Below are 15,855 nucleotides of genomic sequence, written 5' to 3' on the forward strand. Positions count from 1 at the left end.
GTTAGGATTAGATACACGGCTCAGCAGCACCCAGTATCACACGGGTTAGGATGAGATACACGGCTCAGCACACAGTATCACACAGGTTAGGATTAGATACACCGGTAGCGCCGCGCTCCCCTCAGAACAGTCCGGAGATGCACTGGTGACGTCACGTCGGGTCACGTGACCGCCGCTCGGCTGGTGACGTAGGCTGAGGGAGGGGAAAGAGACAAGATGGCGCTGGCGGGGCTCTGAGGCGGAGGGGAGCTTGGGGCCGCCTATTACCGGAGTGATGGCCGCGGCGGAGCAGACGGGAAGAGCCTGGAGCTGCTGAGCCGCCGGGAAGTGAGTGTCAGGCGGGGAGGAGACGGAGGGCTGTGGGGCGGTCGGGGCCTCCGCTATGGGGGATCCTGTCAGTGACCGGAGGGGCTGCCGGGGCCCTCTGCTCTCATGGCGCTTCTATTCTTATAGGACCCCTCACCCTGTACCGCGCCCCCCTATATTACACCGTGCTGCCCCTCCCCCAACTGTGCTGAGCTTCCTATACTGCCCCTATCCATATATACTGCCCCTATCCATATATACTGCCCCCACCATATATACTGCCCCTATCCATATATACTGCCCCCACCCATATATACTGCCCCCCACCCATATATACTGCCCCCCACCCATATATACTGCCCCCCACCCATATATACTGCCCCCACCCATATATACTGCCCCCCACCCATATATACTGCCCCCACCCATATATACTGCCCCCACCCATATATACTGCCCCCACCCATATATACTGCCCCCCCACCCATATATACTGCCCCCCACCCATATATACTGCCCCCCACCCATATATACTGCCCCCCACCCATATATACTGCCCCCATCCATATATACTGCCCCCCATCCATATATACTGCCCCCCATCCATATATACTGCCCCCACCTACCCCATATACTGCCCCCACCCATATATACTGCCCCCCACCCATATATACTGCCCCCACCCATATATACTGCCCCCAGCCATATATACTGCCCCCAGCCATATATACTGCCCCAGCCATATATACTGCCCCCAGCCATATATACTGCCCCCATCCATATATACTGCCCCCCATCCATATATACTGCCCCCACCCATATATACTGCCCCCCACCCATATATACTGCCCCCATCCATATATACTGCCCCCATCCATATATACTGCCCCATCCATATATACTGCCCCATCCATATATACTGCCCCCATCCATATATACTGCCCCTATCCATATATACTGCCCCTATCCATATATACTGCCCATCCATATATACTGCCCCTATCCATATATACTGCCCCCACCATATATACTGCCCCCCATCCATATATACTGCCCCCACCCATATATACTGCCCCCCACCCATATATACTGCCCCCACCCATATATACTGCCCCCACCCATATATACTGCCCCCACCCATATATACTGCCCCCACCCATATATACTGCCCCCACCCATATATACTGCCCCCACCATATATACTGCCCCCCATCCATATATACTGCCCCCACCATATATACTGCCCCCACCATATATACTGCCCCCACCATATGTACTGCCCCCATCCATATGTACTGCCCCCATCCATATATACTGCCCCCATCCATATATACTGCCCCCATCCATATATACTGCCCCCACCCATATATACTGCCCCCACCCATATATACTGCCCCCACCCATATATACTGCCCCCACCCATATATACTGCCCCCACCATATATACTGCCCACCCATATATACTGCCCCCACCATATATACTGCCCACCCATATATACTGCCCCCACCCATATATACTGCCCCCACCCATATATACTGCCCCCACCCATATATACTGCCCCCACCCATATATGCTGCCCCCACCCATACATGCTGCCCCCACCCATACATGCTGCCCCCACCCATACATGCTGCCCCCACCCATACATGCTGCCCCCACCCATACATGCTGCCCCCACCCATATATGCTGCCCCCACCCATATATGCTGCCCCCACCCATATATACTGCCCCCACCATATATACTGCCCCCACCATATATACTGCCCCCACCATATATACTGCCCCCACCATATACTGCCCCCACCCATATATACTGCCCACCCATATATACTGCCCCCACCATATACTGCCCCCACCATATACTGCCCCCACCCATATACACTGCCCCCACCCATATATACTGCCCCCACCCATATATACTGCCCCCCACCATATACTGCCCCCACCATATACTGCCCCCACCATATACTGCCCCCACCCATATATACTGCCCATCCATATATACTGCCCATCCATATATACTGCCCATCCATATATACTGCCCCCATCCATATATACTGCCCCCATCCATATATACTGCCCCCCACCCATATATACTGCCCCCCACCCATATATACTGCCCCCCACCCATATATACTGCCCCCCCACCCATATATACTGCCCATCCATATATACTGCCCATCCATATATACTGCCCCCACCATATACTGCCCATCCATATATACTGCCCCCACCCATATACTGCCCATCCATATATACTGCCCCAGTATACCCCATATACTGCCCCACCCATATCTCATATACTGCCCCCACCATATATACTGCCCCCACCCATATATACTGCCCATCTATATATACTGCCCCCACCCATATATACTGCCCATCTATATATACTGCCCCCACCCATATATACTGCCCCCACACATATATACTGCCCCCACCCATATATACTGCCCATCCATATATACTGCCCCCACCCATATATACTGCCCATCCATATATACTGCCCCCACCCATATATACTGCCCCCACCCATATATACTGCCCCCACCCATATATACTGCCCCCACCCATATATACTGCCCCCACCCATATATACTGCCCCCCCCCATATATACTGCCCCCACCCATATATACTGCCCCCACCATATATACTGCCCCCACCATATATACTGCCCCCACCATATATACTGCCCCCACCCATATATACTGCCCCCACCCATATATACTGCCCCCACCCATATATACTGCCCCCACCCATATATACTGCCCCCACCCATATATACTGCCCCCACCATATATACTGCCCCAGTATACCCCATATACTGCCCCCACCATATATACTGCCCCCACCCATATATACTGCCCCCACCCATATACTGCCCATCCATATATACTGCCCCCACCCATATATACTGCCCCCACCCATATACTGCCCATCCATATATACTGCCCCAGTATACCCCATATACTGCCCCACCCATATCTCATATACTGCCCCCACCATATATACTGCCCCCACCCATATATACTGCCCATCTATATATACTGCCCCCACCCATATATACTGCCCATCTATATATACTGCCCCCACCCATATATACTGCCCCCACCCATATATACTGCCCCCACACATATATACTGCCCCCACCCATATATACTGCCCATCCATATATACTGCCCCCACCCATATATACTGCCCATCCATATATACTGCCCCCACCCATATATACTGCCCCCACCCATATATACTGCCCATCCATATATACTGCCCCCACCCATATATACTGCCCCCACCCATATATACTGCCCCCACCCATATATACTGCCCCCACCCATATATACTGCCCCCACCCATATATACTGCCCCCACCCATATATACTGCCCATCCATATATACTGCCCCCACCCATATATACTGCCCCCACCCATATATACTGCCCACCCATATATACTGCCCCACCCATATATACTGCCCCCACCCATATATACTGCCCCCCACCATATATACTGCCCCCACCATATATACTGCCCCCACCATATATACTGCCCCCACCCATATATACTGCCCCCACCCATATATACTGCCCCCACCATATATACTGCCCCCACCATATATACTGCCCCTATCCATATATACTGCCCCCACCATATATACTGCCCCCACCATATATACTGCCCCCACCATATATACTGCCCCCACCATATATACTGCCCCCACCATATATACTGCCCCCACCCATATATACTGCCCCCACCCATATATACTGCCCCCACCCATATATACTGCCCCAGTATACCCCATATACTGCCCCCACCATATATACTGCCCCCACCCATATATACTGCCCATCTATATATACTGCCCCCACCCATATATACTGCCCATCTATATATACTGCCCCCACCCATATACTGCCCATCTATATATACTGCCCCCACCCATATATACTGCCCCCACCCATATATACTGCCCCCACCCATATATACTGCCCCCACCCATATATACTGCCCCCACCCATATATACTGCCCCCACCCATATATACTGCCCCCACCCATATATACTGCCCCCACCCATATATACTGCCCCCACCCATATATACTGCCCCACCCATATATACTGCCCCCACCCATATATACTGCCCCACCCATATATACTGCCCCCACCATATATACTGCCCCCAACCATATATACTGCCCCCAACCATATATACTGCCCCCAACCATATATACTGCCCCCACCCATATATACTGCCCCCACCCATATACTGCCCATCTATATATACTGCCCCCACCCATATACGGCCCCAGTATACCCCATATACTGTCTCCTTATATACTGCCCCCCCATATATACTGCCTCCTCATATATAATGTCCCCCACCATATATAGTGCCCCAGTATACCCCATATACTGTCTCCTTATATACTGCTCCCCCATATATACTGCCCATCCATATATACTGCTCCCACCCATATACTGCCCCAGTATACACCATATACTGTCTCCTCATATACTGCCCCCCACCATATATACTGCCTCCCCCATATACTGTCTCTTTATATACTGCCCCCCATATATACTGCCTCCCCCCATATACTGTCTCCTTATATACTGCCCCCCCATATATACTGCCCCCCATATACTGTCTCCTCATATACTGCCCCCCACCATATATACTGCCCCAGACCTGCCCCCATATATACTGCCCCAGACCTCCCCCATATACTGTCTCCTCATATACTGCCCCCCCATATACTGTCTCCTCATATACTGCCCCCCACCATATATACTGCCCCAGACCTCCCCCATATACTGTCTCTTCATATACTGCCCCACCATATATACTGCCCCCCATATACTGTCTCCTCATATACTGCCCCCCCCCATATATACTGGCCCAGACCTGCCCCCCATATATACTACCCCAGACCTGCCCACCCATATACTGCCCCCCATATATACTGCCCCAGACCTCCCCCCCCGTATATTGTCTCATATACTGCCCCCAATATATACTGCCCCAGACCTGCCCCCCCGTATACTGCCCTCAGACCTGCACCCCCTTAAATACTGCCCCCAGAACGGTCCGCCTTATATACTCCCCCCCCCCCCATATACTGCCTTCAGACCTGCTGCCCTTCATATACTGCTCCGCCCCTTATATACACCCCCTTTCTATGGTGCCCCCTCATATACTGCTCCCAGACCTGACCTGCCCCACATATCCCCCCTTCTTATGCCCCCCCCATATACTGGCGGGCCCAGTGTGAGGCTGCCGTGGCGGGCCCAGTGTGAGGCTGCCGTGGCGGGCCCAGTGTGAGGCTGCCGTGGCGGGCCCAGTGTGAGGCTGCCGTGGCGGGCCCAGTGTGAGGCTGCCGTGGCGGGCCCAGTGTGAGGCTGCCGTGGCGGGCCCAATCCGGTCTTGTCCACTGAGATTCTTGTACCGGGGCCAAATGCCAATTACACAGGGGGGTCAGAGTCCGCATATCCATATATGTAGTGGAGACTGTGCTGTGATAGTGTTCCCAGCTAATGCAGAACTACAACTCCCATCATGCCCTGATAGTCTGCAGCTACACCAGGGATCCCACCTTGCGGCTGTCCGCTATGACTGGGAGTTGTAGTTTTGCGGCATTTCTAATAGGAGTCCACATCATATTAGGTGCTGGTGTCGGCTTGCTTTAAGGACTCATTCACACAATCCGTGCTGTGATCCTCGTTGCTATGACCTGGGGAGGAGCCCCCCCCCAACGGCCGGCAGCAGAGATGACAGGAGTGTATAATGTGATTGCATCTGACTACTACTCTCCCGCGGCCGGCTAACACACGCTCTCCGGAAGTGGCGTGAACTACGCTGGTTTGTGCTTGTGTCGGGAGAAGAAGGCTGCATAATCCACGCCACTTCTTGTGAGCATATAAGCCGGCCGGCCGCGGGGGAGTAGGTGAGTAGTTGTCAGATGCCATGACAGAAGCGCACATTATACACTCCTGTCATCTCTGCTGCCAGGCGTGGGGGATGGGGATCCGTGCCACAATGCGCACTAGCACATGCCCTATTTTTTTGTGGTGGGGGTCGTGGCACGGATTGTGTGAATGGCTGCATTTACTTGAATGGTTCCTAAAATTGTCTGTGCCGTCATTATGGGGCATGTGAATGTAGCCTTACACCTGGTTGCAAAACTGAATGCAGCCTTGGTTGCAGAAGTAACTTCTAAGGGGGTGCCTTCTGTTAAGTCCCCTATAGTCTGTTAAAGGGGAACCCTAGATTTATTTTCATTGGTGTCAAAAAGTTATATATAAATCTCCAGTCTTCCAGCACTTATCGACTGCTGTATGTCCTGCACCACTTCCTGCAGGACATACAGCAGCTGATAAGTACTGGAACACTGAAGGTTTTTAATAGAAGTAATTTGCAAATCTCCAAAACTTTCTGAAAACAGCTGAAAAACCTTTTCACACAAGTACCCTGTTAAATAGACGCCCAGGCATTGTATTGATAAGGTAGTAATGTCCGTCTGTTATCTCTGGGACGTTGCTTACGGGATTGATAACACAGAGGTATGTGTAGGTATGGGCCGGAGCAGAGCGGCGGCCATCGTCGGCTTCTCATACTGCTCCCATTGTGTGTTCTGCCAGCTCTCTGACCACTTCACAGAATTATTGCTGCTGCTCATTCACCCAGACAACAGACTCTGCGTATTGTTCAGGGTTAATGGTTTTCCTATTGATTTGCATTTGTAATGAGCGTTGTATATCATTGGTGCCAGGAGTCGGGGAGGTACCAGCGCCAGCCCTGGTATTGTGATGGACATTGATCTAATGATTGGGGACTTCCGTAAAGCCTAAGAAGTTCATGAAGTGTCACATTATGGCTCTTTATAGAAGGACTCTTATAGAAAGGCCGCTCCTGTACACCTCAGCATGTTTATGAAGGCTTCCCCCCCCCCCCCCCCCCCCCCACCCGTACAGACGGCTGCATGAACCATAATGGGGTCATGTGTGCGCCCCTGTACTACCATCCCCTACATCCTGCATTATACTCCGGAGCTGCACTCACTATTCTGTAATGGAGAAATCTCTCAGCATTCCCTCCTTGTTCAGTGTCAGAGCCCTTTGGGGTGATTTTACATTAGGGCTGGTGTCTTTATACCCCTGTGTTATAGGTGCTCCGCTGACTTGTTGGGATGTGTTTATCTACCAGCTTGCTGACTGTTTCCAGTAATAAGCCGTGTCTATGTGTACTGTGATTAGTGTCAGTGATACTGTATGTGATAAGCTCGGTAATAGTGAGCAGTATATAATATATACTTATTGGTGATGGCCGTCATCCCTCACTAGCTTTCTGGCTGTATTCACCATGTTTGGGATATAACAGCAGAGGATGAGGAGGAGTGACGCTTAAACGATCACATTTGAGCGATATTCGTACCGTGTAAACACAGCAAACGATCAAACGACGAGCTAGAAATCGTTCATTTGGATCTTTCAACATGTTCTTAAATCATCGTTCGCTGAAAATTCGCAGATCGCTTCATGTAAACAGTCTTTCACCGATTTACTCTATGTAAAAAATGGGCTTAAGCGATCTTAAAAATGATCGCAATAACGATTTTTCTTACGAATTTTCAAACGATTTTTGTAACAATTAATTAGTCTAAATGCTGATCGTTATAAAAACCAAATTGTTGCTTCAAAATCGTTAAACGACCGATTGGGCGAATTATCCCTCCGTGTAAACTTAGCATTAGTTTTAGGAATAGACGCAGAACTCAGTGCAGTGTCCCCTAATCTGTGGCCCTCCAGCTGCTGCAGAACTACAACTCTCATGTCCTGTAAGATATATCCATCAGAGATGTGTCGTAGCCATTGACTCTGCCTCCGTGTGAACAGGGCCTTAGGATGTCTTATGGTGGGTGAGGAGATAGCAGAAGCCGATACCTCAGGAGCTGGATGCACATGCCCTGTGTCTCTTTAATAATAGATCACTAATGGAGGATGTACGGATGCTCCCGGGGGGCTGTCTCGGGGGCATTGCCGGCCATCTTTGCAGTCGGTTCTTAAAGTGGTTGTTCAGGGTCTGATCATATACCTGGGGCTGTCTCTAATAGTTTCCGGCTATTTATTTTCTGCAGGTGCACTTTAGCCCTTCTCCGTAATAACAGCAGCGCTATGATGGAGTACAGTAACTGCATTGTCTGTACTCGCCTCCTGTCTCACCATAGGCTCCGGCCGTTCTGCTGCAGTGCACTATGCTTTACACTGCTGCACAACTTCAAGAGGCAATGAACTAGAGCTGGGGAGGAGAACCTTCAGTCCTCCAGCTGTTGCAAAACTACAAATCCCCCCGTGGCTGGAGAGCTGATACTTTGGTGGGATTGGAAGTATTGGAGCACCTGGAGGGCCGTGGGATTCTCTAGCGCAGTTTTGGGGACCTCTCACTCACTTCCCAGTGTCATGTGTACCAGGAATACAGATGACCGCTCTTGAAGGTTCTCACAGATACAAGTGCTGATCATACTGACATGTAAGCCATCTGTGATGGTGTCAGGGAAAAAGAATGGGGAAAGTGGGGAGGACATGCAGACTTGTAGTTTTTTTCCTCTTATATTTTCCATGAATTTAATGACCTGCAGTGATTATTATTGGGGTAATAGCATTACTGCAAGATGTGGTTATCCTTTTATAGTGCACAAGCACCTTACAGTGTGCACTTTTATTTGGTGCACAGGGCCGCCGTGTGTGGTGTTGTTGTTGTTGTACAGGGGCGCTTTGTGTGTGTGGTGTTGTAGTACAGGGATACTTGGTGTGTGGTGGGGGTTTTAGTACAGTGGTACCTGGTGTGTAGTGGGGATGGTGTCTTAGTACAGGGGTATGTGGTGTTGTAGTATGCGGTACCTGGTGTGTGGTGGGGATGGTGTTGTAAAGGGGTACCTGGTGTGTGGTGGGGATGGTGTTGTAAAGGGGTACCTGGTGTGTGGTGGGGATGGTGTTGTAATGGGGTACCTGGTGTGTGGTGGGGATGGTGTTGTAAAGGGGTGTGTGGTGGAGTTGTAGTATAGGGGTACCTGGTGTGTGGTGGAGTTGTAGTATAGGGGTACCTGGTGTGTGGTGGAGTTGTAGTATAGGGGTACCTGGTGTGTGGTGGAGTTGTAGTATAGGGGTACCTGGTGTGGTGTAGTACAGGGGTACCTGGTGTGTGGTGGTGCTGTAGTATAGGGGTACCTGGTGTGTGGTGGTGCTGTAGTATAGGGGTACCTGGTGTGTGGTGGTGCTGTAGTATAGGGGTACCTGGTGTGGGGTGGTGGTGTTGCTGCAGTATAGGGGTACCTGGTGTGTGGTGGTGTAGTATAGGGGTACCTGGTGTGTTGTGGTGGTGGTGTAGTATAGGGGTACCTGGTGTGTTGTGGTGGTGGTGTAGTATAGGGGTACCTGGTGTGTTGTGGTGGTGGTGTAGTATAGGGGTACCTGGTGTGTTGTGGTGGTGGTGGTGTAGTATAGGGGTACCTGGTGTGTTGTGGTGGTGGTGTAGTATAGGGGTACCTGGTGTGTTGTGGTGGTGGTGTAGTATAGGGGTACCTGGTGTGTTGTGGTGTAGTATAGGGGTACCTGGTGTGTTGTGGTGTAGTATAGGGGTACCTGGTGTGTTGTGGTGGTGGTGTAGTATAGGGGTACCTGGTGTGTGGTGGTGCTGTAGTATAGGGGTACCTGGTGTGGGGTGGTGGTGTAGTATAGGGGTACCTGGTGTGTGGTGGTGCTGTAGTATAGGGGTACCTGGTGTGTGGTGGTGGTGTAGTATAGGGGTACCTGGTGTGTGGTGGTGGTGTAGTATAGGGGTACCTGGTGTGTGGTGGTGCTGTAGTATAGGGGTACCTGGTGTGGGGTGGTGGTGTTGTTGCTGCAGTATAGGGGTACCTGGTGTGTTGTGGTGGTGGTGTAGTATAGGGGTACCTGGTGTGTTGTGGTGGTGGTGTAGTATAGGGGTACCTGGTGTGTTGTGGTGGTGGTGTAGTATAGGGGTACCTGGTGTGTTGTGGTGGTGTAGTATAGGGGTCCCTGGTGTGTTGTGGTGGGGGTGTTGTTGTTGTAGTATAGGGGTACCTGGTGTGTTGTGGTGTGGGTGTTGTTGTTGTAGTATAGGGGTACCTGGTGTGTTGTGGTGTTGTAGTATAGGGGTACCTGGTGTGTGGTGGTGGGGGGGTTGTTGTTGTTGTAGTATAGGGGTACCTGGTGTGTGATGGTGGTGTAGTATAGGGGTACCTGGTGTGTGGTGGTGGGGGTGTTGTAGTATAGGGGTACCTGGTGTGTGGTGGTGGGGGTGTTGTAGTATAGGGGTACCTGGTGTGTGGTGGTGGGGGTGTTGTTGTTGTAGTATAGGGGTACCTGGTGTGTTGTGGTGTTGTAGTATAGGGGTACCTGGTGTGTGGTGGTGGGGGGTTGTTGTTGTTGTAGTATAGGGGTACCTGGTGTGTGGTGGTGGTGTAGTATAGGGGTACCTGGTGTGTGGTGGTGGGGGTGTTGTAGTATAGGGGTACCTGGTGTGTGGTGGTGGGGGTGTTGTTGTTGTAGTATAGGGGTACCTGGTGTGTGGTGGTGGGGGTGTTGTAGTATAGGGGTACCTGGTGTGTGGTGGTGGTGTAGTATAGGGGTACCTGGTGTGTGGTGGTGGTGTAGTATAGGGGTACCTGGTGTGTGGTGGTGGGGGTGTTGTTGTAGTATAGGGGTACCTGGTGTGTTGTGGTGGTGTAGTATAGGGGTACCTGGTGTGTGGTGGTGGGGGTGGTGTAGTATAGGGGTACCTGGTGTGTGGTGGTGGGGGTGTTATTGTTGTAGTATAGGGGTACCTGGTGTGTTGTGGTGGTGGTGTAGTATAGGGGTACCTGGTGTGTGGGGGTGTTGTTGTAGTATAGGGGTACCTGGTGTGTTGTGGTGGTGTAATATAGGGGTACCTGGTGTGTTGTGGTGGTGTAGTATAGGGGTACCTGGTGTGTGGTGGTGTTGCTTTGTGTTTTCCTCCCTGACTGCAGTTAATAATGTATTGCACTCCTCGCGTGCTACGTCTGATGGACTGCTGGGCCGCCCTTGCCTCCCCCTCCATAGCCCCCTGTGCTGTGAGGCTGGAGCAGTCCTGAGCTGTTCACTTGTCACTACCTGCAGCTCAGCTTTGTGCTTGTGTGAATGCAGATGAGCGCGGGGCGTCCCTGACACGGCCCGGACTGTTCTCTCTGCTAATGGAGTTGAGTAAATGAAAGCGCTGATGATGGGAGTCCGGCCGCCACTTCTCCTCTATTCAGATTCAGCTTAATCCAGTTTGTCCTTTCTCTCTCTTGCTGTCATAGCGTGATGGCACTGACCTCCATAACATTCTGCGGAGGATCCCCGTCCTGGGATCATAGATACAGACAGAAGCCCCCCGACCTCCATTACAGTCTGCAGAGGATCCCCGTCCTAGGATCATAGATACAGACAGAAGCCCCCTGACCTCCATTACAGTCTGCAGAGGATCCCCGTCCTGGGGTCATAGATACAGACAGAAGCCCCCCGACCTCCATTACAGTCTGCGGAGGATCCCCGTCCTGGGGTCATAGATACAGACAGAAGCCCCCGACCTCCATTACAGTCTGCAGAGGATCCCCGTCCTGGGATCATAGATACAGACAGAAGCCCCCCGACCTCCATTACAGTCTGCAGAGGATCCCCATCCTGTGGTCATAGATACAGACAGAAGCCCCCCGACCTCCATTACAGTCTGCAGAGGATCCCCGTCCTAGATACAGACAGAAGCCCCCCGACCTCCATTACAGTCTGCAGAGGATCCCCGTCCTAGATACAGACAGAAGCCCCCGACCTCCATTACAGTCTGCAGAGGATCCCCGTCCTGGGGTCATAGATACAGACAGAAGCCCCCGACCTCCATTACAGTCTGCGGAGGATCCCCCTCCTGGAGTCATAGATACAGACAGAAGCCCCCCGACCTCCATTACAGTCTGCAGAGGATCCCCATCCTGTGGTCATAGATACAGACAGAAGCCCCCCGACCTCCATTACAGTCTGCAGAGGATCCCCACCCTGGGATCATAGATACAGACAGAAGCCCCCCGACCTCCATTACAGTCTGCAGAGGATCCCCGTCCTGGGGTCATAGTGGGAAGGTGCATTGATGGTCATCAATTCTGAAAAACAAATCCGCCATTATCTATGTGTTTGGGGACCTGTCGCACCTAACAGGAGAAAGCCGCAGATATGGCAGCAGTGACTGCTCCTCCATGTCCCTACACCTATTCTGCGGGGTCAGTCTGCGGTGTAGTCTTTAGTTGCCGCCATCTTTGTGCCGCAGCCCTGATAACGCACTACACAGGTATTACAGATGAAGTGATGACAGGAAGCTGTCATTTTTGACACCCACCCCCCCCTTTCTTTCTCAGAAGTCACAGATGACGGGGCCGGTCACTAGGAGACTTGGTGATGTCAGGTTATTATAGGGTTAAGAGCTCAGACCCATCATTACCCGATCCTCGTCCTTTCATGCGTCAGCACATTGAACACATTATGGCTGCTGCGCCCGGCTTATATTCTGCTTATTGTACGTGGGTCGGGGTCGTGGTGGATGGTTTGCGGGATGGGTCTCTGTCGTCTTCCATCAGAGGAGACATCTGGACTTTATCTAGACCAATCATTTGTTCCCTCTAGAGCGAGGATGGGGAACCTTCAGCCAAAGCCTGTCCAGGCATGATGGGAATTGTAGTTTTGCAACAGCTGGAGAGCAGAAGGTTTCCCATCCCTGCTCTAGAGATTAGTCATATTAGATGTGAGTGTTCTCCACCTGTTGAAGAACTACAACTCCCAGCATGCCCCAACAGTGTTTGATAGTACCTGGCAAGCATTTGCACTTTCCTCCACAACTCCCAGCCAGTGATTGAAGAGCAGGTGATCACATACTACAACCATGGCCTGCTGGGGCATGATGGGAGTTGTAGCTTTGCCAGAGATTGGGGAAGTGGTATGTAATTGCAGTCTGTAATGAAGGGGACTACAGAGCTCAGAATAAGCCAGTAACCAAAGAGGATGGAGCTTTATTCTCATTTATGTAAAGCAAACATTATATTTCTGTAGGTTTACAATGCTTATAAAGCAGTGTATTATGGGAGCCCTGACCATAGAGCAGTGTATTATGGGAGCCCTGACCATAGAGCAGTGTATTATGGGAGCCCTGACCATAGAGCAGTGTATTATGGGAGCCCTGACCATAGAGCAGTGTATTATGGGAGCCCTGACCATAGAGCAGTGTATTATGGGAGCCCTGACCATAGAGCAGTGTATTATGGGAGCCCTGACCATAGAGCAGTGTATTATGGGAGCCCTGACCATAGAGCAGTGTATTATGGGAGCCCTGACCATAGAGCAGTGTATTATGGGAGCCCTGACCATAGAGCAGTGTATTATGGGAGCCCTGACCATAGAGCAGTGTATTATGGGAGCTCGGATGACAATCACACCTCCTGTATTGGGTGGCATCTCTGGTACTGGAGGAGCTAAATCGGATTTTGTTTCCGTGGACAACCAGCAGAATTAAGAATGCAGCTCTGAATGCAATTGATCAAATGGAGAAGTAACTCCAGATTGGTACAAAAACTAAGGCGTCGTCCTCCTGTAGATTGATGCCGGTGTCAGGTGCAGCATTACATGGACTTTATGTGGAACAATGGAGCCTTCTTGGTGGATTTAAAGCGATTTACTGTGAGAATGGAAAATTTAATGCCGGAAATTTCCCACTTAAAGTTATTCAGCTTATTTCCAGTCCTTGCTCTGTTCTTGCAAGAGAGTCAGCAGCTGCGGAGTATGAGGGGACTGAGGAGGTATAATAATAATAATGTGAGCGGAGTATGAGGAGGTATAATAATAATAATGTGAGCGGAGTATGAGGAGGTATAATAATAATAATGTGAGCGGAGTATGAGGAGGTATAATAATAATAATGTGAGCGGAGTATGAGGAGGTATAATAATAATGTGAGCAGAGTATGAGGAGGTATAATAATAATGTGAGCGGAGTATGAGGAGGTATAATAATAATGTGAGCGGAGTATAAGGAGGTATAATAATAATAATGTGAGCGGAGTATGAGGAGGTATAATAATAATGTGAGCAGAGTATGAGGAGGTATAATAATAATAATGTGAGCGGAGTATGAGGAGGTATAATAATAATAATGTGAGCGGAGTATGAGGAGGTATAATAATAATGTGAGCGGAGTATGAGGAGGTATAATAATAATGTGAGCGGAGTATGAGGAGGTATAATAATAATGTGAGCGGAGTATGAGGAGGTATAATAATAATAATGTGAGCGGAGTATGAGGAGGTATAATAATAATGTGAGCGGAGTATGAGGAGGTATAATAATAATGTGAGCTGAGTATGAGGAGGTATAATAATGTGAGCTGAGTATGAGGAGGTATAATAATGTGAGCGGAGTATAGGAAGGTATAATAATAATAATGTGAGCGGAGTATGAGGAGGTATAATAATAATGTGAGCTGAGTATGAGGAGGTATAATAATGTGAGCGGAGTATAGGAAGGTATAATAATAATAATGTGAGCGGAGTATGAGGAGGTATAATAATAATAATGTGAGCGGAGTATGAGGAGGTATAATAATGTGAGCGGAGTATGAGGAGGTATAATAATGTGAGCGGAGTATAAGAAGGTATAATAATAATAATGTGAGCGGAGTATGAGGAGGTATAATAATAATAATGTGAGCGGAGTATGAGGAGGTATAATAATAATAATGTGAGCGGAGTATGAGGAGGTATAATAATAATAATGTGAGCGGAGTATGAGGAGGTATAATAATAATAATGTGAGCGGAGTATGAGGAGGTATAATAATAATGTGAGCGGAGTATGAGGAGGTATAATAATAATAATGTGAGCGGAGTATGAGGAGGTATAATAATAATAATGTGAGCGGAGTATGAGGAGGTATAATAATGTGAGCGGAGTATAAGAAGGTATAATAATAATAATGTGAGCGGAGTATGAGGAGGTATAATAATAATGTGAGCGGAGTATGAGGGGGACAGGTAGAGTGGATCAGGCTATGAGGATTACAATGGATGGGTATATGTAGAGTGGATCAGGCTATGAGGATTACAATGGATGGGTATATGTAGAGTGGATCAGGCTATGAGGATTACAATGGATCGGTATATGTAGCGTGGATCAGGCTATGAGGATTACAATGGATCGGTATATGTAGAGTGGATCAGGCTATGAGGATTACAATGGATCGGTATATGTAGAGTGGATCTGGCTATGAGGATTACAATGGATGGGTATATGTAGAGTGGATCAGGCTATGAGGATTACAATGGATCGGTATATGTAGCGTGGATCAGGCTATGAGGATTACAATGGATCGGTATATGTAGAGTGGATCTGGCTATGAGGATTACAATGGATCGGTATATGTAGAGTGGATCAGGCTATGAGGATTACAATGGATCGGTATATGTAGAGTGGATCAGGCTATGAGGATTACAAT

General features: G+C 49.7%; 1 protein-coding gene across 1 annotated transcript in view; it reads left to right on the forward strand.

Annotated features, from left to right (window-relative positions):
• The first annotated feature begins 204 nt into the window (after positions 1-204).
• Positions 205-15,855, forward strand: part of BTBD7 (BTB domain containing 7) — a 38,963-nt gene continuing 23,312 nt past the window's right edge. The window contains exon 1 of the mRNA XM_069950043.1: positions 205-327. The gene's annotated coding sequence lies outside the window, so the exon portion shown is untranslated. The remainder of the gene's footprint in view (positions 328-15,855) is intronic.

The sequence above is a fragment of the Dendropsophus ebraccatus genome, chromosome 13 (genome assembly GCF_027789765.1).
Source record: "Dendropsophus ebraccatus isolate aDenEbr1 chromosome 13, aDenEbr1.pat, whole genome shotgun sequence".
Taxonomy (NCBI): domain Eukaryota; kingdom Metazoa; phylum Chordata; class Amphibia; order Anura; family Hylidae; genus Dendropsophus; species Dendropsophus ebraccatus.